At 41.8% G+C, this 24,076-nt stretch overlaps 1 long non-coding RNA gene and 1 pseudogene across 2 annotated transcripts; both read left to right on the top strand.

Moving 5' to 3' along the window:
• The first annotated feature begins 546 nt into the window (after nt 1-546).
• Nucleotides 547-8,857, top strand: LOC309656764. The gene is made up of 2 exons (XR_014261499.1): nt 547-4,505; nt 4,827-8,857. It is a non-coding gene; the product is annotated as an uncharacterized lncRNA (long non-coding RNA).
• Nucleotides 8,858-10,521: 1,664 nt separating this feature from the next.
• Nucleotides 10,522-18,289, top strand: LOC309656749 (small ribosomal subunit protein eS8 pseudogene; annotated as a pseudogene). Its single transcript has one exon. The product of its transcript is annotated as a small ribosomal subunit protein eS8 pseudogene (transcript).
• The last annotated feature ends 5,787 nt before the right edge of the window (nt 18,290-24,076 follow it).

Genomic DNA, 24,076 nt, shown 5'->3' with positions numbered 1-24,076 from the left:
ATATGACATGCGTATAGTACAAATTTTTTAAAATAGTTTTGAGTGCAACTTGTCTCATGCCAGGGCCAGTGGTGGCCTGAAACCATATGGTGGTTATATGTAGAGTTGCTGTTGACCCATCAACAAGGGCAGAATTCTGACATTGGCCCAACCCAAGGGAGCAAGGACTATTTTTTTTTTAAATTATTATTTATTTATTTTATTTTTGGCTGTGTTAGGTCTTCATTTCTGTGCGAGGGCTTTCTCTAGTTGCGGTGAGCTGGGGCCACTCTTCATCGCGGTGCGCGGGCCTCTCTTGTCGCGGAGCACAAGCTCCAGACGCGCAGGCTCAGTAGTTGTGGCTCACAGGCTTAGTTGCTCCGTGGCATGTGGGATCTTCCCAGACCAGGGCTCGAACCCGTGTCCCCTGCATTGGCAGGCAGATTCTCAACCACTGCACCACCAGGGAAGCCCACAAGGACTATTTTGAGAGGAAGGGCTAAATGGAAGGCCCTGGAGCTCTCCCTAACTGCCAAATGAAAAAATAATACTTCCATCTCATTACAGGGATTAGCGCCACCATCAAAGATTTGAAAGATTCAGGGTGATTCCCACTATATCAACATTACCTCTTCAGTTTGGCCAGAACAGAGAATAGATGGTATTCTTTCCCATTCATTTATTTTCATTGTGGTAAAATTTGTGTAACATAAAACTTATTGTCTTAACCATTTCTAAGTGTACAGTTCATTGGTATTAAGTACATTCATATTGTTGTGCAACCATCACCACCGTCTATCTCCAGAACACTTTTCTTCTTGTAAAACTGAAACTTTGTACTCATTAAATAATAACTCCCCATTCTCCTGTCCCTTCAGCCCTTTGCAACCACCATTCTACTTAAAAAAACCTTCCCCTTTTCCCTACATCTCAGCCTCTGGTAGCCACTATTCTACTCTCTGTTATTATGAGTTTACCTTTTTTTTTTTTTTAATATTCCACATATAAGTGAGCTCATGCAATATTTATCTTTTTGCGACTGGCTTGTTTCACTTAAAATGTCCTCTAGTTTCATCCGTGTTGTTGCAAATGGCAGGATTTCCTTCTTTTTTAAGGCTGAATAATATTCCTTTATATTTATATTTTATATATATATACTTTTTGTATATTCCTCATATATATTCCTATATATATTGTAGATATTTATATATTCCTTTATATACATATACATATATACAGATATCTATCCATCTATATCACATTTTCTTTATCCATTCATACATCAACAGAGAAGATCTATCTATCTATCCATCTATCTATCTGTCTATATCACATTTTCTTTATCCATTCATACATCAACAGAGAAGATAGGGCTTCCCTGGTGGCACAGTGGTTAAGAATCCGCCTGCCAATGCAGGGGACACGGGTTCGAACCCTGGTCCGGGAAGATCCCACATGCTGTGGAGCAACTAAGCCCATGCACCACAACTACTGAGCCTGTGCTCTAGAGCCCACAAGCCACAACTACTGTGCCCGCGTGCTACAACTACTGAAGCCCTTGCGCCTAGAGCCCATGCTCCGCAACAAGAGAAGACACTTCAATGAGAAGCCCGTGCACCGCAACAAAGAGTAGCCCCCGCTCGCCGCAACTAGAGAAAGCCCGCGTGCTGCAACGAAGACCCAATGCAGCCAAAAATAAATAAATAAAATAAATAAATTTATAAAAGCAATAGTAAAAAAAAAACAAAAAACAAAGCCAGAGAGGATAGATGGTCTTAAATCATGACCGAGCATTATGATAAACTCATTCTGGTAGGGAACCCAACTGAGGGACTTTCTCAGAGTGGTCGTTCTTGGAGGAGACCAGTGCAATTGTTGGCCCACAATTATAGGTCTGATCAATGCTTTTTAAAAAAAAATATTTACTTGTTTATATGGCTGTGCCAGGTCTTAGCTGCGGCACGTGGGATCTTCGTTGCTACGTGTGGGATCTTTGTTGCAGCATGTGGGATCTAGTTCCCTGACCAGGGGTTGAACCTGGGCACCCTGCATTGGGAGCATGGAGTCTTAACCACTGGACCACCAGGGAAGACCCTAGTCAATGCTATTTATTCTATACCAAACCTCAGGAAAAGTTTGTGTTCCTCTGGCAGGGGCAGCAGTAGACCTTTACTGTCTTGCTTCAGGGATATGTCACTCTCTGGACACACTCAGTTTACAGGAATTTTTGACCAAATCACCATTTCAGTGGATATCAGGCTAATCTACTGTGATGCTGATGACAATATCCTGAAGGACCTTGAGAACAGGAAGTAGCAGATACCCTAGATGATTTGGTAAGCATGATGTGTGTGCCAGCGGGCAGATAATAAATCCCACGAATATATAGGGGCCTATCTACTCAGTGAACTATCTAGGGTTCTGGGGTGTGTTTTGATATTCTGCACCAAATAAAGGACAAGCTGCTGAACATCACACTCCTGACCACTAAGAAAGCGGTACTGTACTTGGTGGGCTTCTTTACTTGGGTATAAAATATACCATATTTAGGTATATTATTTTTACCTATTACTGGGTCACTTGAAAGCTATCAACTTTAAGGGGGACCATACAAGGAGAGAAGGTTTTCTTACTGGATCAGGCTGCAAAGTAGGTAGTTCTGCCTTTGGCCCTTATATTCGGGCATTGGCTTTTGGAGCAAAGTTACGACCTCGTTCAACAGTTGTTTTCCTTCCGAGAAACATCTCCTGGCTTGCTTCCGGGGTGTGTGGAAATTGGATGCCTGACCATGGCGTAGCAGGTGACCACGTGACCTGAGCTACCATGTTATCTAATCTACCTAGTCACAGAATTAGGGGTGGCTAGCGGTACTCCATCATGAAGAAGAAGCGACATATATGGCCTGGGTCCAGCAGGCCCTAAAGGCACAAGCAGGTTGCCTGAGCAAGTTGTTTACATTCCTCTCCTTCTATTGATGTTCATGGTCCCCTGGAGAGTTGTTTGTGATGGGTTGACTAAGTAAGAATAATCTAAAGCCCTGTTTATAAACGGCTTTGCACATTATGTTGGCTCCGTCCAGAAATGGATTGTCGGGGTCTTCCAATCTTCCTCCGAGAAGGCCTGAGGGACCTGGAAAAGGGAAGTGTGCCCAAAGGCCCCAAAGTAAAGAGGCACTGATTCCTAGCCGTTGGATAATGGTTTAGTCTGTTGGTCAGGGACTTGGAAGGAACCAGACTGAAGGCTTAGTGACAAGAAGTTTTGAGGAAGGTAAATGTGGATAGACTGCCCAGAATGTCTTCAGAGCATAGGGTTATTAGTGTACCAGATGAACGTTCACCAAAGGGTCTCACTACAGAAGAACTTCTTAAGAGCCTGGTGGGCAGTTTGGCTCCTTCTGTGGCTATCAGGCAGTCTCCTTCCCTAGCCATCTCAGGACTTGCTCTATGGGTTTATGAGAAAACTGGCCCAGTATTATGGACTGCTCCCTTCCACAGCTGGCCTACTCTTTGTGCTGAACCCAATTTGCAAGCCTCAGGGAACCAGCCTGAGCCCCCAGGTGGAGCCTTACTTTGAGGGAACCAGCCAGCTATCTCGTGGCAGGGAGATTACATTGGACTCTGTATTAGTCAGGGTTGGCTAACTGCTGTAACAACTGACCCCAACATGTCAGGGGGTTAATACCATAATAGTTTAGTTCTTGTTCATGTCACAAATCAATGCTGGATGAAGGGGACTTTGCTTCATGCAGTCATTCAGGGGTCCACTCCCTCTCTGTCTTGTGGCTCCGCCCTCATCCAGGTTCTCTCCATTCAACGAGAGGATGGTAAAGAAGATAGAGCGAGGGTTGCCTGGGCTGTTTTTATGAGCAATACCTAGTAATGACTATACATCACTTTCACTCACATTCTGTTGGGGAGATTTCAGCCACATGGCTCCACCTGACTGTAATCTTTACTTCCCACTCCTTCCCCTCTCCCCAGGCAAACCACTGATCTGCTTTCTGTCTCATGAATGGTCTACATTTTCATACAGTATGCACTCTGTTTTGCCTGACTTCTTTCCCTCAGCATAATTATTTTGCAATTTATCCATTTTGTAGTGTGTATCCATAGCTCATTCCTTCTTAATACCGAGTGGTATTCCATTGTATGGAAGTACCACAGTTTGTTTATCCATTCAGTATTGATGAATAGTCATGACAGACCTTTCTCATACATTTAATTAACTTATTATGCTGCTCTGAGAACTGGAAGAAAATATTTTTAAAGCATGTATGCAAGGTACTAAAATCACATCTCTTGCAACTGCTTACATTTATATATTTTTTTAACATGCTAACCCTAAAATGTGTGAGAGCAAGGCCAGCTTCACGGATGTACAACCTGCACACCCACTCAGGGTCCCTTATTCGGAAGGGCTCTGAGCTTGGCTTAACTTTCTGCCATCACCTTCTTGAAATTCTCTCTCTCTCTCTTTTTTTTTGGCCGTGCTGTGCAGCATGGAGGATCGACCCTGTGACCCCTGCGGTGGAAGCACAGAGTCTTTTTTTTTTTTTTTTTTAATTATTTATTTATTTTATTTTATTTTTGGCTGTGTTGGGTCTTCGTTTCTGTGCGAGGGCCCTCTCCAGTTGCGGCGAGCGGGGGCCTCTCTTCATCGCGCTGCGCGGGCCTCTCACTATCGTGGCCTCTCTTGTTGCGGAGCACAGGCTCCAGACGCGCAGGCTCAGTAGTTGTGGCTCACGGGCCCAGTTGCTCCGCGGCATGTGGGATCTTCCCAGACCAGGGCTCGAACCCATGTCCCCTGCATTGGCAGGCAGATTCTCAACCACTGTGCCACCAGGGAAGCCCGAAGCACAGAGTCTTAACCACTGGACCGCCAGGGAAGTCCTTTGAAATTCTTAATAATGTTTGAGCAAGGGGCTCACATTCTCATTTTGTACCAGGCACTCCAGTTTATGTAGCTGGTCCTGAATGAGAGGGTGTGTAGTTTTTAAAACTGTTTTTTCGGGGGCATGAAGCAAAAGTTTGAAGGCCACTGGCCTCGACTGTCAAGGCTGTAAGAGCTTGGGCTTTTGAAACACAGCATCCAGGATGGTTTGCAAGTTCTCCTACCTTCCACTCTGTGATCTACTTTACTCCTACTGCAAGGCAACAGTTACAGAACTAACTGCTTGAGTGGTGAGGAGGGAAGTGGAAACTATAAGGGTGATGCAAACCAGATTACCAGATCAGCATAGTGTCCCATCTGCACAGGTGAGGTTGGGCACTATAGGCCTCACACAGCTAATTGAGGGTTTTACCCTTTCCCTGGGGTTGTGTTTAAGGCCCTGGAGTCTTATCTAGTACTCAGCTGTGAGTGAGTGTGTATGTGTATGTGAGAGAGAGAGTGAGAGTGAGTGTGTGTGTGTACAGGTGTATCTAGTTCTCAAGGTCATCCATCCACACAGGCGTTCATGGAGATGTCATTTGTCCCCAGTGGCTGCTGCTGAGAACTGGCTGTTCTCACTCACATGTCTACTAGAGACCCCAGCTCTCTTCCTGCCTCGTGAGAATCTTGGTGAGGTTACCTAAGGTTCTTTTTGCCTAGATGTGCCCCAGAGCCATCTCCATGCCCGGTTTTTCTGTTTCTCAGGACAACCTTCCCCTCTATTTTGGATTCTTTGCTCCTTCCTCTGGCCTCTCTCTGTGCTCTCATTGCTTCCCTCCATCCTCCTCTTCTTTACTTCTGTGATAGGGGAGAGCCAAATCTGACTACATGTTGGATCTGTTTCTTTTACTTTAACCTTTGCTTTCCGCTGCTTTTTTTCACTAAAAGGATACTGTCTATACATAATGGCCTAATAATGCCTCGGGGAACCCTGCCCCTCTGCCTGAATGTTAAACTAAAGTGCCTTTGTTCAGGGAAGCATCCTCACCCTGTCCACCTGTGGATGGCTGCAAGTAAGAAGAAATTAACACATCCCCTCCCGGAGGCTGGCCATTCCAGGGGATATTTACAAAACGTACGGCCTTTTTACTATACTTCCTCATCTCCTCCCCCCGCCCCACCCCCCGCACCCCTGCCCCGTTCTGTAAAAGAAACGGGCATTCAAACCCCGATAAGATAGTTTTTTGGAGAATTTAGTTGGCCATCTTCTCAGTCTGCCGGCTTTCCGAATAAAGTCGTACTCCTTGCCTCAACACCTTGTCTCCCGATTATTGGCCTGTCGTCTGTCGTGCGGCGAGCAGAGTGAACTTGGACTCAGTAACACTTCCATTTCTCCAGACCACTGAAGTCCTCCTTTTGGGGTATCTGGAGGAAGCCCCAGTAGATAGCACTGTCTTCTTTTTTTTAAATATTTATTTATTTATTTAGTTAGTTGCACCGGCTCTTAGTTGTGGCAGGTGGGCTCCTTAGTTGCGGCTCACCGGCTCCTTAGTTGCAGCTTGCAGGCTCCTTAATTGCAGCAGGTAGGCTCCTTAGTTGTGGCATGCATGTGGGATCTAGTCCCCCTGACCAGGGATCGAACCTGGGCCCTCTGCATTGGGAGTGTGGAGTCTTAACCACTGCGCCACCAGGGAAGTCCCAATGGCACTGTCTTCTTGACTAGAGTTCTCTACATACTGGAAAATGAAGCAAAGGAGAGGCAGGTGGAGGCTGAATATTACCTTATTACTGACAAGGACCAGGGAAGAGCATTTGCTCGATGTGGGCAACTGAACCCCCAGCCCCCAGTCATGGCAGTGCTAGAATGAGTGGACCTCCCTTCCAGAGCCCCTGGAGGGGTGGTGGATGTGGCAGATCCTAAGAGGAAGAAGGGCAGAGCTGAGCAGAGCATGTACCATGTTCTTCCCAAGTACACTAATCAGATGAGTTCTCTCTCCCAGAAGCAGAAGTTTCCTGTCAGTGGAACCTCTTCACCCTGGACCAATTCTTCCTCTCCTCTCCTCTCCTCTTTCTCTTGAAGTTTCTTAAAACTTTTCAGGGACTTCCCTGGTGGTGCAGTGGTTAAGAATCCGCCTGCCAATGCAGGGGACACAGGTTTGATCCCTGGTCCAGGAAGATTCCACATGCTGCAGAGCAACTAAGCCCATGCGCCACAACTACTGAGCCTGCACTCTAGAGCCCACGAGCCACAACTACTGAGCCCGTGTGCCACAACTACTGAAGCCCGTGTGCCTAGAGCCCATGCTCCGTAACAAGAGAAGCCACTGCCATGAGAAGCGCATGCACCACAACAAAGAGTATCTCCCGCTCACCGCAACTAGAGAAAAGCCTGCGCACAGAAACGAAGACCCAATGCAGTCAAATATAAATTAATTAATTAATTTAAAAAAATCCTTTTCAGCTGTGGCTGACACTTCTCTCCTTTGCCCTGAGTCCTTGTTGAAACCAAATCCAGAAATACTTAAAAAAAATCTTTTTAAAATAAAAATTTTTTAAATAGACAAATGTAGACAGAATTCTATAATGAGTCCCCTTGCAGTCATCACCCAGCTTCCACAATAATCAACTCATGGCCAATTTTGATTTATCTATAAATTTTACCTTCTTCCCCCCACCCCAGCTCCTGTGTTATTTGAAACAAGTCCAACGTATCACACCGAAAAGACTCTTATTTTCTGCCCTGTCACATTCCACCCCTGAGGAGCAATGAGCACAGAATGGACTAGCTATTTGAAACGGGGTCGGAGTGAATTACTAGGGGAAAAAAAGTGGTAACATTATAAAGACACTCTCCTGCCATAGTAGTTAGGCTGTTTCCATTTTCCTTGCCACAGTTGAGGTTCAAGGACTTATCATTTGTCTCTGGCAACAACCTTGTTCTTAGTTTCCTTGCTTTTCTCCCTCTGTATTACTAGTGTTTCTTCATGTGACCACCTGCATCAGAATCCCTTGGAAAACTTGTTAAAATGCAGATCCTGGGCCCCTCTCCAGCCCTGCTGAATGAGATTTTTTAAAAAAATTTATTTAATTTATTTATTTTTGGCTGTGTTGGATCTTCATTGCTGCGCACGGGCTTTCTCTAGTTGCAGCGAGCGGGGGCTACTCTTCCTTGTGGTGCGCCGGCTTCTCATTGCGGTGGCTTCTCTTGTTGCAGAGCATGGGCTCTAGGTGGGTGGGCTTCAATAGTTGTGTCACGCGGGCTCAGTAGTTGTGACTCACGGGCTCTAGAGCACAGGCTCAGTAGTTGTGGCACACGGGCTTAGTTGCTCCGCGGCATGTGGCATCTTCCCGGAGTAGGGATTGAACCCGTGTCCCCTGCATTGGCAGGCAGATTCTCAACCACTGTGCCACGAGGGAAGTCCCTGAATCAGACTTTTGAGTGTGGTTCCAGGTGTTTTTTAAAGGGAGCCCAGAATGATTCTGATGTGCACTGATGTTGAGAACTGCTGTCCCAATCTAGCCTCCATGCTGTCCCCAGATAGTCTTCAAACACCAAGTCTGACCATTTCACCCCCCACTTAGGACAACCAGGAGGCCCCCCCAACAGGATAAGTTCCAGGTTAAGGCCTGGTACTTAGGGCCCTTCAAGAGCTGGCCTTTGCGTGCAGCAGCCTCGTTCCCCACCACTCTCTCCCTGAACCCTGGGTTGCAACCCTATCATACAATCTTGATGTGCTCAACACTGCATTCTCTCCCTTACCCCTACAGGGTTTGATAAACTTATTCTGATTATTCAAGGACCGGGCCAGGCCAGTGTCTCTTCTTCTTGGAAGCCATCTGTGACTCATTCCTCTGTACATTGTGGTAGAAAAGCTGGGGATTCAGATAGACTCAGGTGTCCATCTAAGCTCTACCACTTACTGGCTATGTGACCTTAGGAATGTCCTCGATTGCTTTGGGTCTCAGTCTCACCATCTAGAGAATGGGGATGAAAGCAGTATCTCATGGGACTGTGAGACATAAATGGAGACCTTGGCACAGTAGGGAGGCAAAACTTTACCTCTGTCCTCTTAGAATCTCTGGCTGGTTCCAAGAATTAAATTGACCTAGGACAGATTAATAGAAGAAGAGCATATAGATCTTTACATGGGAGTCCCCACAGGAAAAACAAAGATCCAGAGAAGTGGCCAGGCCTAAGTGTTTATATAGTAGGCTGGACAAAGAGAGACAATTGTGGAAAAGTAACTAAAATATATGGGGAGGGACTTCCCTGGTGGTCCAGTGGTTAAGACTCCACACTTCCACTGCAGGGGGCAAGGGTTTGATCCCTGGTTGGGAAACTAAGATCCTGCATGCCATGTGGCACGGCCAAAAAAGAAAAAATGGGGAGACTAAAGATGAGTTATTTTAATAAGGTCTGTTTGTGCAGATTTCTCTTGGTCTCAACTTCCCATCTCTGGTGATAAGAATCTTTCCTCCTGGTACAGAGAGAGCATCTTTCACAAATTTTGTCTCCTGTTTTCAGGAAGAAAAGCGGAGGTCAGAGTACCCTTCACGTACCTGCTATTTCTTCAAGAGCCTTTAGCTCAATAATTCTTATGCCAAAGTGGCATATTTGGGATGGCATATTTGGGATGGCATATTCTGCCACCTTTCAGCACAGTGCCTGGCACATACAGTAGGGTGTTCATAAACAAGAGCTCCCAAACAAGGCCCTGGCCAAGAGACGGTTAAAGACCAGAGCATCTCAGATCACTCTGATATTTAATGGAGCCCACACTGTCAGAATTCAGCTAATGCAATGATTTATCGTGATAATAACTATGAGGGCATCATAACAATGAGATCATCACTGCTCATTGGCCAATATTAGCTCCATCACAGGGCACTCTGACTCCAGTTTTGTCCCCTTGGGCCCTCTGCCACCTTAGAGTGACTTTTCTAGTAAGTATTATAATGTTGTAACCCAGGGTTTTATTAATTTCCCATTCCAAAATGGCATTCGAGAAATTATAAGGTGTGTGTGTATATCACATTTTCTTTATCCATTCATCTGTTGATGGGACACATAGTTTGTTACCATGTCCTGGATTTACTGTAAATAATGCTGCAATAAACATGGGGGTGCAGATATCTTTTTAAGATAGTGATCTTGTTTGCTTCGGATGAACACCTAGAAGTGGGATTGCTGGATCATATGGTAGTTCTATTTTTAATTTTCTGAGGAACCTCCATCATGTTTTCTGTAGTGGGTGCACCAACTTACATTCCCACCAACAATGCACAAGTGTTTCCTTTTCTCCACATCCTCTCCAGCATTTGCTACTTCTTTTTTTTTTTTTTTTTTTTAAGAGCAGGTGATATACAAACTGGCTTTTTATTTTTATTTTTATTTACTTAAACACTATTTTATTTATTTATGGCTGCGTTGGGTCTTTGTTTCTGTGCGAGGGCTTTCTCTAGTTGTGGCAAGTGGGGGCCACTCTTCATCGCGGTGCGCGGGGCCTCTCATTATCACGGCCTCTCCAGACGCACAGGCTCAGTAATTGTGGCTCACGGGCCTAGTTGCTCCGCGGCATGTGGGATCCTCCCAGACCAGGGCTCGAACCCGTGTCCCCTGCATTGGCAGGCAGATTCTCAACCACTGCGCCACCAGGGAAGCCCCAACAGCATTTGCTACTTCTTGAGAATGAAAATTCTGTGGGAGAGATGGGCATAACCCTGATAAGTTCATTCTCTAGTTGGGCATTCTTTGTCTTGGGTCATCATTTCAAAACCTTGTAAAGATTTCTTCCTTGATCTTGTCCTTGTATCCCTGAGAACTATTTTGTTTAGCTTAGTTTGCCTAGAGTTAGGAGGTTGTATCTGGCTCTGATGGGTGCTGGTTGGCCTTTGGCCAAGCTTCAGAGAAATAAAGTTACACATGAACCATCCTTATGGACCATTCGGTTCCATGGGCTCTTTTAAAAAAGGGCTTCTTCCTGGTCAAACACTTAACCTGCTGAATGCTTTCTCACCACAAAACCACCAACTTGTACTTAGCTTTCTGACTGCTACAATTTCACCAGTGACAATTTGGAATTGCAGTGGCCACTTTGGGGGGCTTTTGACATTGAAAAGATTGTTCATTTAAGAGACACCTTCGAGCAAAAAACAAACTCTCATGAAGAGATTGTCTTGTTTGTTGAAAAGAGAGATCATTTTATTTAATGTAGGATGAACTCCATGCCTCCATTTCCATACCTCAGGGATTAGTAAATGTGGGCTTTCTAATTGTAAGGCTTGAGAAATTTGTCAAAGGCCCAAGTTACTCTCTAAACCAGCTGTAATGTGGTTTCTTCTGTTTTTCTGTTTCTAAAGTTCTTCCCTTCCCTTGCAGAGGAAACATAAGTAGTCTTTTAAAATAACAATTTCAGATTGGTCTAAAGCCAGCTGCTTCTCACTTTTTCTGTTCCTCTCTCTTATTCTCTCAGTAAACTTAAAGAATACCATTAAAACAAAATACAAAACAAAACAAGACATTCAGTTGTTATGTGCACACTCTAGAACTATCTAGTCCAAATAAATAGTAAAAGTTGTCTAAAACAAAGTTATTCAACTGTGTTTTTTATGTGTGTAGACACTCAAAAGTCTATGTGCATAATAGCCTTTGTTAAAAGATAAGAAGAAGCTTTAATTCCAAGATAAAAGAGCTTTGGGCATGATTGAGAGTCTTGGAAAAGTAGTTTACCATATAAAAATAATGTAAACACAATATTCTGGTTTGTACATGACCAGGGTTAAATTTCTCATGATTTAAACTTTCTAAATTTCCTGATTCATTTTATGAGTTAGGTAAGTTACCACTGTTTCCATAACCTGTTTAAAATGAAAGATATGTATATAGTTTTATTTCACTAAATGAAATTATAATGTTGGATGTCTTTTTTTATTGTGGTAAAATATACATAACATAAAATTTTACCACTGTAACCATTTTTAAGTGTACAGTTTTGTGGTACTAAGTACATTCACATTCTTATGCAATCATCGCCACCATCCATCTCCAGAACTTTTCTTCATCCCAAACTGAAACTCTGTACCCATTAAACACTAACTCATCATTCTCCCCTTCCCCAGCCCCTGGGAATCATTGTCCTACCTTCTGTATCTATGAATTTGGCTATTCTAGGTACCTCATGTAAGTGGAATTATACAATATTTGTCCTTTTGTGTCTGGCTTATTTCACTGAGCATAATGTCCTCAAGGTTCATCCATGTTGCAGTGAATGTCAGAATTTTCTTGTTTTTGAGGCTGAATAATATTCCATTGTATGTATATGCTACAGTTTGCATATTTATTCAAACCTGATGGACATTTGGGTTTTTTCCACCTTTTGGCTATTGGGAGTAATGCTGCTATGAACATTGGTGTACAATATCTGCTCAAGTCCCTGCTTTCATTTCTTTTGTGTATATACCCAGAAGTAGAATTGTTGGGTCATAACGGTAATTCTACATTTAATTTTTTGAAGAACTGCCATACCATTTTCCACAGCAGTTGCATACATTCCCACCAGCAAAGCACAATAGTTCCAATTTCTCTGCTTATTTGTATATCTTCTTTGGAGAAATGTATATTCAAGTTCTTTGTCTATTTAAAAATCAGGTTGTTTGTTTTTTTGTCATTGATTTGTAGGAGTTCCTTATATATTCTGAATGTTAATCCATTATCAGATATATATAATTTTAAAATATTTTCTCCCATTCCATGATTTGCCTCTTTACTCTGTTGATTTTGTCTATTGATGAAAAAAACTTTTTAATTTTTAAGTAGTTCTATTTATATAGTTTTTCCTTAGCTGACTGTGCTTTTGGTGTCACATCCAAGAAATCATTGCCAAATCCAAAGTTGTGAAGCTTTTCCCCAATGTTTTGTTCTAAGAGTTTTATGGTTTTAGCTCTTATATTTAGGTCTTTGATCCACTAAAAAATAATTAGCTTCTTTAATTTACGTTATTAAAATTTTACTTTATTTAGTTTTTAGTCATGGTAAAAAAACATAAAATTTACCATCTTAATGATTTTTAAAAATATATCATTTTTTTTTATTTTTTATTTTTTTTGGCCATGCCGTGCAGCTGTGGGATCTTAGTTCCCCCACCAGGAATTGAACCTACGCCCTCGGCAGTGAAAGTGTGGAGTCCTAATCATGGGACTGCCAGGGGATTCCCCATCTTAATGATTTTTTTTTAAAATTTATTTATTTATTTAATTTATTATTTTTGGCTGCATCAGGACTTAGTTGCGGCACATGGGCACTTCGTTTTGGTGCGCAGGCTTCTCTTTAGTTGTGGCGTATGGGTTTTCTCTTCCCTAGTTGTGGCACGCAGGCTCCAGGGCGTGTGGGCTCTGTGGTTTGCGGCCTGCAGGCTTTCTAGTTGAGGCGCGCAAGCTCAGTAGTCGTGGCACGCGGGCTTAGCTGCCCAGCGGCATGTGGGATCTTAGTTCCCTGACCAGGGATCGAAGCTGCGTCCCCTGCATTGTAAGGCAGATTCTTTACCACTGGACCACCAGGGAAGTCCCTCTTGATGATTTTTAAGTGTACTGTTTAGTAGTGTGAAGTACAGTATATTCACATCGTTGTGCAACTGATCTCTAGAATTTTTCATCTTGCAAAACTGAAGCGCTATACCATTAAAGAGTAACTCCCCATTTTCTCCTCCCTGCCAGCCCCTGGCAACTACCATTCTACTTTCTGTGCCTATGAATTTGACTACTCTAGATATCTCACACAAGTGAGAGGCATCACACAGTATTTGTCTTTTTGCGACTGGCTTATTTCACTTAGCACAATGTCTTTAAGCTTCACCCATGTTGTAGCATGTGATATGATTTCCTTCCTTTTTAAAGGCTGAATAATATTCCATGGTATGTATACATTGTATTTTATTTATCCATCCATTCAATGAACACTTGGGTTGCTTCCACCCCTTGGCTATAGTGAATAATGCTGCTATTTTGAACATGGGTATGCAAATATCTCTTTGAGATTCTGCTTTCAATTATTTTTGATATACAGCAGTAGGATTGCCAAATCAATATGGTAATTCTATTTTTAGTTTTTGAGGAACTGCCATACCATTTTCCATAGTGTTGTGCTGTTTTACTTTCCCACCAACAATGCACAAGAGTTCTAATTTCTCCACATCCTTGTCAACACTTGTCTTCTGTTTTGTTTTGTTTTGATAGTAGCCATTCCAATGGGTGTGAGATGATGTCTCATTGTGGGTTTTTTTCCTTTTAAACAGGCTTTATTTTTTAGAGGAGTTTTAGGTTCACACCAAAATCGAGCAGAAAATGCACCAAGTTCCTGTAAACCCTCTGTCCCCACACAGGACAGCCTCATCCACTTTCAACATTCTACACCAAAGTGGTACATTTGTGACAATCGATGAATCTTACATCATTATCACCCAAAGTCCACAGTTTCATTAGTGTTCATTCTTGGTGTTGTACATTGTATGGGTTTTGATAAATGTAGAATGACATGTATCCATCATTATATTATCATACAGAATAATTTCACTGCCCTGAATATCCTCTATGTTCAGCCTATTCATCCCTCCTACCCTCCCCTCCTAACCCCTGTAACCACTAATCTTTTTACTGTTTCCATAGTTTTGCCTTTTTTAGAATGTCATATAATTGGAATTGGAGAGCAGAATAGACCACCCCAAGAAATCATCCTTATTGTCAGAGATAGGGAATTCAAAGCTGAGAAGGCTCTATAAACAAATTTTGTTACTTTTCATTAATTTGCTACCCCAAGTCCAAACCCCCTTGTTTTGTCAAATCTTCACAAGTAATTGTTTCTTTGTCTAAAAGGTTAAGAAGCAGCCTGCTTTGGTCACTTCTTTGAGTCTCACATTTCTTCAAGCACTCATATGTACAAATTAAATTTTTCTCCTGTTAATCTGTCTTATGTCTAATTATTAAACCAGCCACGAAACCTAGAAGGGAAGAAAGGAAAAGTTTTCCTCCCCTACAGAATAATACAGTATGCAGCCTTTTAAGATTGGCTTCTTTCACTTAGTAATATACTTTTAGAAAAAAAAAATTATTTATTTTGGTTGCTCTGGGTCTTAGTTGCGGCATGCGGGATCTTCGTTGCGGCATGCGTGTGGGATCTAGTTCCCCAACCAGGGATCGAACGCAGGCCCTCTGCGTTGGGAGTGCAGAGTCTTACCCACTGGACCACCAGGGAAGTCTCTTAGTAATATACTTTTAAGGATCCTCCATGTCTTTTCACAGCTTGATAGTTCTTTTTTTTTTTAGTGCTGAATAATATTCCATAGTTTGGATATACCACAGTTTTTTTTATTCATTCACCTACTGAAGGACATCTTGATTGCTTCCAAGTTTTGGTAATTATGAATAAGTCTGCTATAAACATTCATGTGCATGTTTTCGTGTGGACATAAATTTTCAACTCATTTGTGTAAATACTAAAGAGCATGATAGCTGAATTATATGCTAAGAGTATGTTTAGTTTCGTAAGAAGCTGCCAGTCTTCCAAAGTGACTGCATCATTTTGCATTTTCACCACCAATGAATGAGAACTCCTGTTGCTCTACATCCTCACCAGCATTTGGTGTTGTCAGTGTTCTGGATTTTGACCAATCTAATAGGTGTGTAGTGGTATCTCATTGTTGCTTTAATTTGCATTTCCCTATGACATGATGTGGAACATCTTTTCATATGCATGTTTACCATCTGTATATCTTCTTTGGCAAATTGTCTATTCAGGTCTTTGGCCCATTTTTAAGTTGGATTGTTAGTTTCCTATTGTTGACTTTTAAGAATTCTTTGTATATTTTGGATAACAATCCTTTATCAATATGTCTTTTGCAAATATTCTCTCCCTGTCTGTGGCCTGTCTTCCCATTCTGACAGTGTCTTTTGCAGAGCAGAGGTTTTTAATATTAATTAAAATGAAATTATTATCCATTATTTATTTCATGGATCATAACTTTAGTGTTGTCTCTTATAAGTCATTGCCATATCCAAGGTCATCTAGTTTGTCTCCTGTGTTATCCTCTAGGAGTTTTATAGCTTTGTTGTTTTACATTTAGGTCTGCGATCCATTTTGAGTAAATTTTTGTGGAGGGTGTAAAGTCTGTGTCTAGATTCATTTTTTAAAATATTTTTTTAAAATTTAATTTTATTTTTGGCTGCGTTGGGTCTTCATTGCTGTGTGCAGGCTTTCTCTAGTTGCAGCGAGCAGGGGCTACTCTTCGTTGCAGTGCGTGGGCTTCTCATTGTGGTGGCTTCTCTTGTTGTGGAGCATGGGCTCTAGGTGCGTGGGCTTCAGTTGTTGTGGTGCGTGGGCTCAGTAGTTGTGGCTCGTGGGCTCTAGAGCACAGACTCGGTAGTTGTGGCGCACGGGCTTAGTTGCTCTGCAGCATGTGGGATCTTCCTGGACCAGGGATCGAACCTGTGTCCCCTGCATTGGCAGGTGGATTCTTAACCACTGCGCCACGAAGGAAGTCCCTAGATTCATTTATTTTGCATGTGATGTCCAGCTGTTCCAGCACCATTTGTTGAAAAGACTCTCTTTTCTCCATTGTATTGTCTTCACTCCTTTGTCAAAGATCAGTTGACTACATTTATGTGGGTCTATTTCTGGGCTTTCTACTCTGTTCTGTTACTCTATTTGTCTATTCTTCCACCAATACCACACTGTCTTGATGACTGTAGCTTTATAGTAAATCTTGAAGTTGGGTAGTTGTTCTCTTCCTTCAATATTGTGTTGGCTATTTTTTTCCCAGTTACTTCATTTTTACTAGTTCACATTTTCAGCAGACAAATCAAGGTGCAAACAGGGTCTTTTAGCCTTCCATAGAAACTTTAGAATCAGTTTATTAAAGTCTATAAATTAATTTGTTGGGATTTTTATTGGGATTGTGTTGAATCACAATCAAGTTTGGAAGAACTGACATTGTTACAGTATTGTATCTTCCTATCCATGAATATGGAGTATCTTTCCATTTATTTAGTTCTTCTTTGATTTCTTTCGTAAGAGTTTTGTAGATTTTTCTCATATAAGTCTCGTACATATTTTGTTAGATTCATACCTATTTCATTTTTGGGGGTGCTAATGTAAATGATACTAGATTTTTTCTTTTCTTTTTATTGAACTATAGTTGATTTACAATGTTGTGTTAATTTCTGCTGTATGGCAAAGTGATTCAGTTATACATATACATACATTCTTTTTTATATTCTTTTTCATTATGGTTTATCACAGGATGTTGAATATAGTGCCCTGTGCTATAAAGTAAGACTTTGTTGTTTATCCATTCTATAAATACTAGTTTGCAGCTGCTAACCCAGAACTCCCACTCCATCCCTCCCCCACACCCCTCCCCCCTTGGCAACCACAAGTCTGTTCTCTATGTCTGTGAATCTGTTTCTGTTTCATAGATAAGTTCATTTGTGCCATATTTTAGATTCCACAATGATACTATATTTTTAATTTCAAATTCCACTTTTTCATTGTAAGAAACAATTGACTTTTGAATATCCATCTTGTATCCTGCAACCTTGTATCCTGCAACCAGGATCACTTATTAGTTCCAGGAGATTTTTGTGTTTTTTTTAATGTTGATTCTTTCAGATTTTCTACATAGATGATCAAAGTTTGTTTGATCATGGGGTAGCCAACCTTGGAGAGCTGAGCATGAGGTGGGGTGCTGGGCTGGTGGGCTGGTCCCAGGCTCCCTGGGTCAGGCTCCTGACCCCACTTCCACATGGAGGCATTTCTCAGGACAACTGGCACAAGGGCTGCAAGACTGGGGGCAAGAGAAAGCCCTACCACAGAAGTGGAAGTATGAGCTGGGACACCCCGCTGCCAACACCAAGAGTGGCCCCCGCCGCATACACACAGTCTGGGTGTGAGGAGGTGACAAGAAGTACCGGGCCCTGAGGCTGGACGTGGGGAGCTTCTCCTGGGGCTCAGAGTGTTGTACACGCAAGACAAGGATCACTGATGTTGTCTATAATGCATCCAACAACGAACTGGTCCATACTAAGACCCTGGTGAAGAACTGCATTGTGCTCATTGACAGCACATGTACCAACAGTGGTACGAGTCTCACTATACACTGCCCCTGGGCCGCAAGAAGGGGGCCAGGCTGACTCCTGAGGAGGAATAGATTTTAAACAAAAAATGATCAAAATAAAAATTCAGAAGAAATATGATGAAAGGAAAAAGAATGCCAAAATCAGCAGTCTTCTAGAGGAGCAGTTCCAGCAGGGCAAGTTTCTTGCATGCATCGCTTCAAGACCAGGCCAGTGTGGCAGACCAGATGGTTATGTGCTAGAGGGAAAGGAGCTGGAGTTCTATCTGAGGAAAATCAAGGCCCGGAAAGGCAAATAAATCCTCTTCCCTCCTATCTTAGCTCATGTAATAAAGGTGTTTATTGCTCTAAAAAAACAAAAAATTGTTTGATCACAGAAAGTTTTATTTCTTCCTTCTCAATCTGTATATTTTTATTTCCTTTTCTTGTCTTATCATATTAGCTAGGTTTTCAGTATGATGTTGAAAAACAGCAGTGAGATGGGACATCCTTGCCTCATTTCTGATCTTAGCAGGAAATCTTCGAGTTTCTCACCACTAGGTATGATGTTAGCTGTAGGTTTTTTGTAGATCGTCTTTATCAAGTTGAGAAAGTTCCTCTCTATTCCTAGTTTGCTGAGAGTTTTTTAAAAAATAAATTTATTTATTTATTTTTGGCTGCATTGGGTCTTTGTTGCTGTGCATGGGCTTTCTCTAGTTGCGACGAGTGGGGGCTACTCTTCATTGCAATGCACGGGCTTCTCATTGCAGTGGCTTCTCTTGTTGCAGAGCATGGGCTGTAGGCGCGCGGGCTCAGTAGTTGTGGCACACAGGCTTAGTTGCTCTACGGCATGTGGGATCTTCCCGGACCAGGGCTCGAACCCATATACCCTTCATTGGCAGGCAGATTCTTAATCACTGGGCCACCAGGGAAGCCCACCAAACATTTATTAATAGTTCTAAACCTTTTGTTTCTCTGTAAAAGGAAACCAATGTTCAGTAATTAATGTATCAGTATCTTATTTTATTTGGTAATGACCTAGTTATTCAATAAACTTCCATCATTTAACTTAATTTAGCACAACTCTAAATTTTCATGTTGTCGAACACTTGGAGAGGTTTTTTTTTTTTTTTGGCTGCAACCCCATGCGGCACGTGGGATCTTAGTTCCCAGGCCAGGGATCGAGCCTGTGACCACTGCGGTGGAAGTGTGGAGTCTTAACCACTGGACCACCAGGGAAGTCCCTGGAGAGCTTATTTTTAGATGGGCATTCCTAAAACATAATTATTCCTAAAAAGTTCAACCAAAACTCTTATCTCATTTGCATTTTCTTTCCTTAAAAGTTTCCTCACATTGAGTTTCCCCAGCAGTCAGCCACAAAGGGCTTATGGACTGCTGAGATCCTGATCTCCTTATCTCTCACCCATGGCCAAGTCGAGCCTGAGGCAGCCAGAACCCCTGGGCCACTGGTCTTCAGTAGCAAGCATCCTCACCCATTTACCCCAGGGTGCTGAAAACAATTTCATTTTCTACACATGCAGTGAGTGAAAATGGCTGGAAAGCAGTGAGAAGAACTGGTTTCTCCATTTCCCTGGCCCTGAACCAAGACGGCGGAGTAGAAGGACGTGCTCTCACTCCCTCTTGTGAGAACACCAGAATCACAACTAGCTGCTGGACAATCATCGACAGGAAGACACTGGAACTCACCAAAAAAGATACCCCACATCCAAAGACAAAGGAGAAGCCACAATGAGATGGTAGGAGGGGCACAATCACAGTGAAATCAAATCCCATAACTGCTGGGTGGGTGACTCACAGACTGGAGAACACTTTTACCACAGAAGTCCTCCCACTGAGGTGAAAGTACTGAGCCCCACGTCAGGCTTCCCAACCTGGGGGTCCAGCAACGGGAGGAGGAATTCCTAGAGAATCAGACTTTGAAGGTTAGCGGGATTTGATTACAGGACTTTGAAAGGACTGGGGGAAACAGAGACTCCACTCTTGGAGGGCACACACAAAGTAGTGTGTGCATTGGGACCCAGGGGAAGAAGCAGTGACCCCAGGGGAGACTGAACCAGATCTACCTGCTAGTGTTGGAGAGCCTCCTGCAGAGGTGGGGGGTGGCTGTTGCTCACCATGGGGACAAGGACACTGGCAGCAGAAGTTCTGGGAAGTACTCCTTGGTGTGAGCCCTCCCAGAGTCTGTCATTAGCCCCACCAAAGAGTCCGGGTAGGCTCCAGTGTTGGGTTGCCTCAGGCCAAACAATCAACAGGGAGAGAACCCAGCCCCACCCATCAGCAGTCAAGCGGATTAAAGTTTTACTGAGCTCTGCCCACCAGAGCAACAGTCAGCTCTACCCACCACCAGTCACTCCCATCAGGAAACTTGCACAAGCCTCTTAGGTAGCCTCATCCACCAGAGGGCAGACAGCAGAAGCAAGAAGAACTACAATCCTGCAGCCTGTGGAACAAAAACCACATTCACAGAAAGATAGACAAGATGAAAAGGCTATGTACCAGATGAAGGAACAAGATAAAACCCCAGAAAAACAACTAAATGAAGTGGAGATAGGCAACCTTCTAGAAAAAGAATTCAGAATAATGATAGTGAAGATGATCCAGGACCTCGGAATAAGAATGGAGGCAAAGATTGAGAAGACAAAAGAAATGTTTAACAAAGACCTAGAAGAATTAAAGAACAAACAAACAGAGATGAACAATACAATAACTGAAATGAAAAGTACACTAGAAGGAATCAATAGCAGAATAACGGAGGCAGAAGAATGGACAAGTGACCTGGAAGACAGAATGGTGGAATTCACTGCTGAGGAACAGAATAAAGAAAAAAGAATGAAAAGAAATGAAGACAGCCTAAGAGACCTCTGGGACATTAAACACAACAACATTTGCATTATAGGGGTCCCAGAAGGAGAAGAGAGAGAGAGGACCAGAGAAAATATTTGAAGAGATTATAGTCGAAAACTTCCCTAACATTGGAAAGGAAATAGCCACCCAATTCCAGGAAGTGCAGCGAGTCCCATACAGGATAAACCCAAGGAGAAACACACTGAGACACATAGTAATCAAATTGGCAAAGATTAAAGACAAAGAAAAATTATTGAAAGCGGCAAGGGAAAAACAACAAATAACATACAAGGGAACTCCCATAAGGTTAACAGCTGATTTCTCAGCAGAAACTCTACAAGCCAGAAGGGAGTGGCATGATATACTTAAAGTGATGAAAGGGAAGAACCTACAACCAAGATAACTCTACCCAGCAAGGATCTCATTCAGATTTGATGGAGAAATCAAAAGCTTTGCAGACAAGCAAAAGCTAAGAGAATTCAGCACCACCAAACCAGCTCTACAACAAATGTTAAAGGAACTTCTCTAAGTGGGAAACACAAGAGAAGAAAAGGACCTACAAAAACAAACCCCAAACAATTAAGAAAATGGTCATAGGAATATACATATCGATAATTACCTTAAACATGAATGGATTAAATGCTCCAACCAAAAGACACAGGCTCGCTGAATGGATACAAAAACAAGACCCATATTTATGCTGTCTACAAGAGACCCACTTCAGACCTAGGGACACATACAGACTGAATGTGAGGGGATGGAAAAAGATATTCCATGCAAATGGAAATCAAAAGAAAGCTGGAGTAGCTATACTCATTTCAGATAAAATAGACTTTAAAATAAAGAATGTTACAAGAGACAAGGAAGGACACTACATAATGATCAAGGGATCAATCCAAGAAGAAGATGTAACAATTATAAATATATATGCACCCAACATAGGAGCACCTCAATACATAAGGCAACTGCTAACAGCTATAAAACAGGAAACTGACAGTAACACAATAATAGTGGGAGACTTTAACACCTCACTTACACCAATGGACAGATCATCCAAAATGAAAATAAATAAGGAAACAGAAGCTTTAAATGACACAATAGACCAGATAGATTTACTTGATATTTATAGGACATTCCATCCAAAACCAGCAGATTACACTTTCTTCTCAAGTGTGCATGGAATATTCTCCAGGACAGATCACATCTTGGGTCACAAATCAAGCCTCAGTAAATTTAAGAAAATTGAAATCATATCAAGCATCTTTTCTGACCACAACGCTATGAGATTAGAAATGAATTAAAGGGAAAAAAACGTAAAAAACACAAACACATGGAGGCTAAACAATACGTTAGTAAATAACCAAGAGATCACTGAAGAAATCAAAGAGGAATTAAAAAATACCTAGAGACAAATGACAATGAAAACATGACGATCCAAAACCTATGGGATGCAGCAAAAGCAGTTCTAAGAAGAAGTTTATAGCTATACAAGCCTACCTCAAGAAACAAGAAAAATCTGAAATAAACAATCTAACCTTATACCTAAAGGAACTAGAGGAAGAAGAACAAACAAAACCCAAAGTTAGCAGAAGGAAAGAAATAAAAGATAAGAGCGGAAATAAATGAAATCGAAACAAAGAAAACAATAGCAAAGATCAATACAACTAAAAGCTGGTTCTTTGAGAAGATAAACAAAATTGATAAGCCATTAGCCAGACTCATTAAGAAAAAGAGGGAGAGGACTCAATAAAATTAGAATTGAAAAAGGAGAAGTTACAACAGACACCACAGAAATACAAAGCATCCTAAGAAACTACTACAAGCAACTCTATGCCAATAAAATGGACAACCTGGAAGAAATGGACAAATTCTTAGAAAGGTATAACCTTCCAAGACTGAACCAGGAAGAAAGAGAAAATATGAACAGACCAATCACAAGTAATGAAATTGAAACTGTGATTAAAAATCTTCCAGCAAACAGAAGTCCAGGACCAGATGGCGTCACAGGTGAATTCTATCAAACATTTAGAGAAGAGCTAACACCTATCCTTCTCAAACTCTTCCAAAAAATTGCAGAGGAAGGAACACTCCGAAACTCATTCTATGAGGGCACCATCACCCTGATACCAAAAGCAGACAAAGATACTACAAAAAAAAAAAAAGAAAATTACAGACCAATATCACTCATGAATATAGATGCAAAAATCCTCAACAAAATACTCGCAAATAGAATCCAACAACACATTAAAAGGATCATACACCATGATCAAGTGGGATTTATCCCAGGGATGCAAGGATTCTTCAGTATATGCAAATCAATCAATGTGATACACCATATTAACAAACTGAAGAAGAAAAACCATATGATCATCTCAATAAATGCAGAAAAAGCTTTTGACAAAATTCAACACCCATTTATGATAAAAACTCTACAGAAAGTGCTCATAGAGGGAACCTACCTCAACATAATAAAGGCCATATACGACAACCCACAGCAAACATCATTCTCAATGGTGAAAAACTGAAAGCATTTCCTCTAAGATCAGGAATAAGACAAGGATGTTCACTCTCACCAGTATTATTTAACATAGTTTTGGAAGTCCTAGCCATGGCAATCAGAGAAGAAAAAGCAATACAAATTGGAAAAGAAGAAGTAAAACTGTCACTGTTTGCAGATGACATGATACTATACATAGAGAATCCTAAAGATGCCACCAGAAAATGACTAGAGCTAATCAATGAATTTGGTAAAGTTGCAGGATACAAAATTAATGCACAGAAATCTCTTGCATTCCTATACACCAATGATGAAAAATATGAAAGAGAAATTATGGAAACACTCCCATTTACCATTGCAACAAAAAGAATAAAATACCTAGGAATAAACCTACCTAGGGAGACAAAAGACCTGTATGCAGAAAACTATAAGACACTGATGAAAGAAATTAAAGATGATATCAACAGATGGAGAGATATACCATGTTCTTGGATTGGAAGAATCAATATTGTGAAAATGACTATACTACCCAAAGCAATCTACAGATTCGATGCAATCCCTATCAAATTACCAATGGCATTTTTTTATGGAACTATAGCTAAAAAGCTTAAAATTTGTATGGAGACACAAAAGACCCCAAATAGCCAAAGCAGTCTTGAGGGGAAAAAACGGAGCTGGAGGAATCAGACTCCCTGACTTCAGACTATACTACAAAGGTACAGTAATCAAGACAATATGGTACTGGCACAAAAACAGAAACACAGAT

Source organism: Balaenoptera physalus, assembly GCF_965194825.1.
Source record: "Balaenoptera physalus genome assembly, chromosome: 3".
Lineage (NCBI taxonomy): Eukaryota > Metazoa > Chordata > Mammalia > Artiodactyla > Balaenopteridae > Balaenoptera > Balaenoptera physalus.
This window is presented reverse-complemented; position numbering and strand designations above follow the sequence as displayed.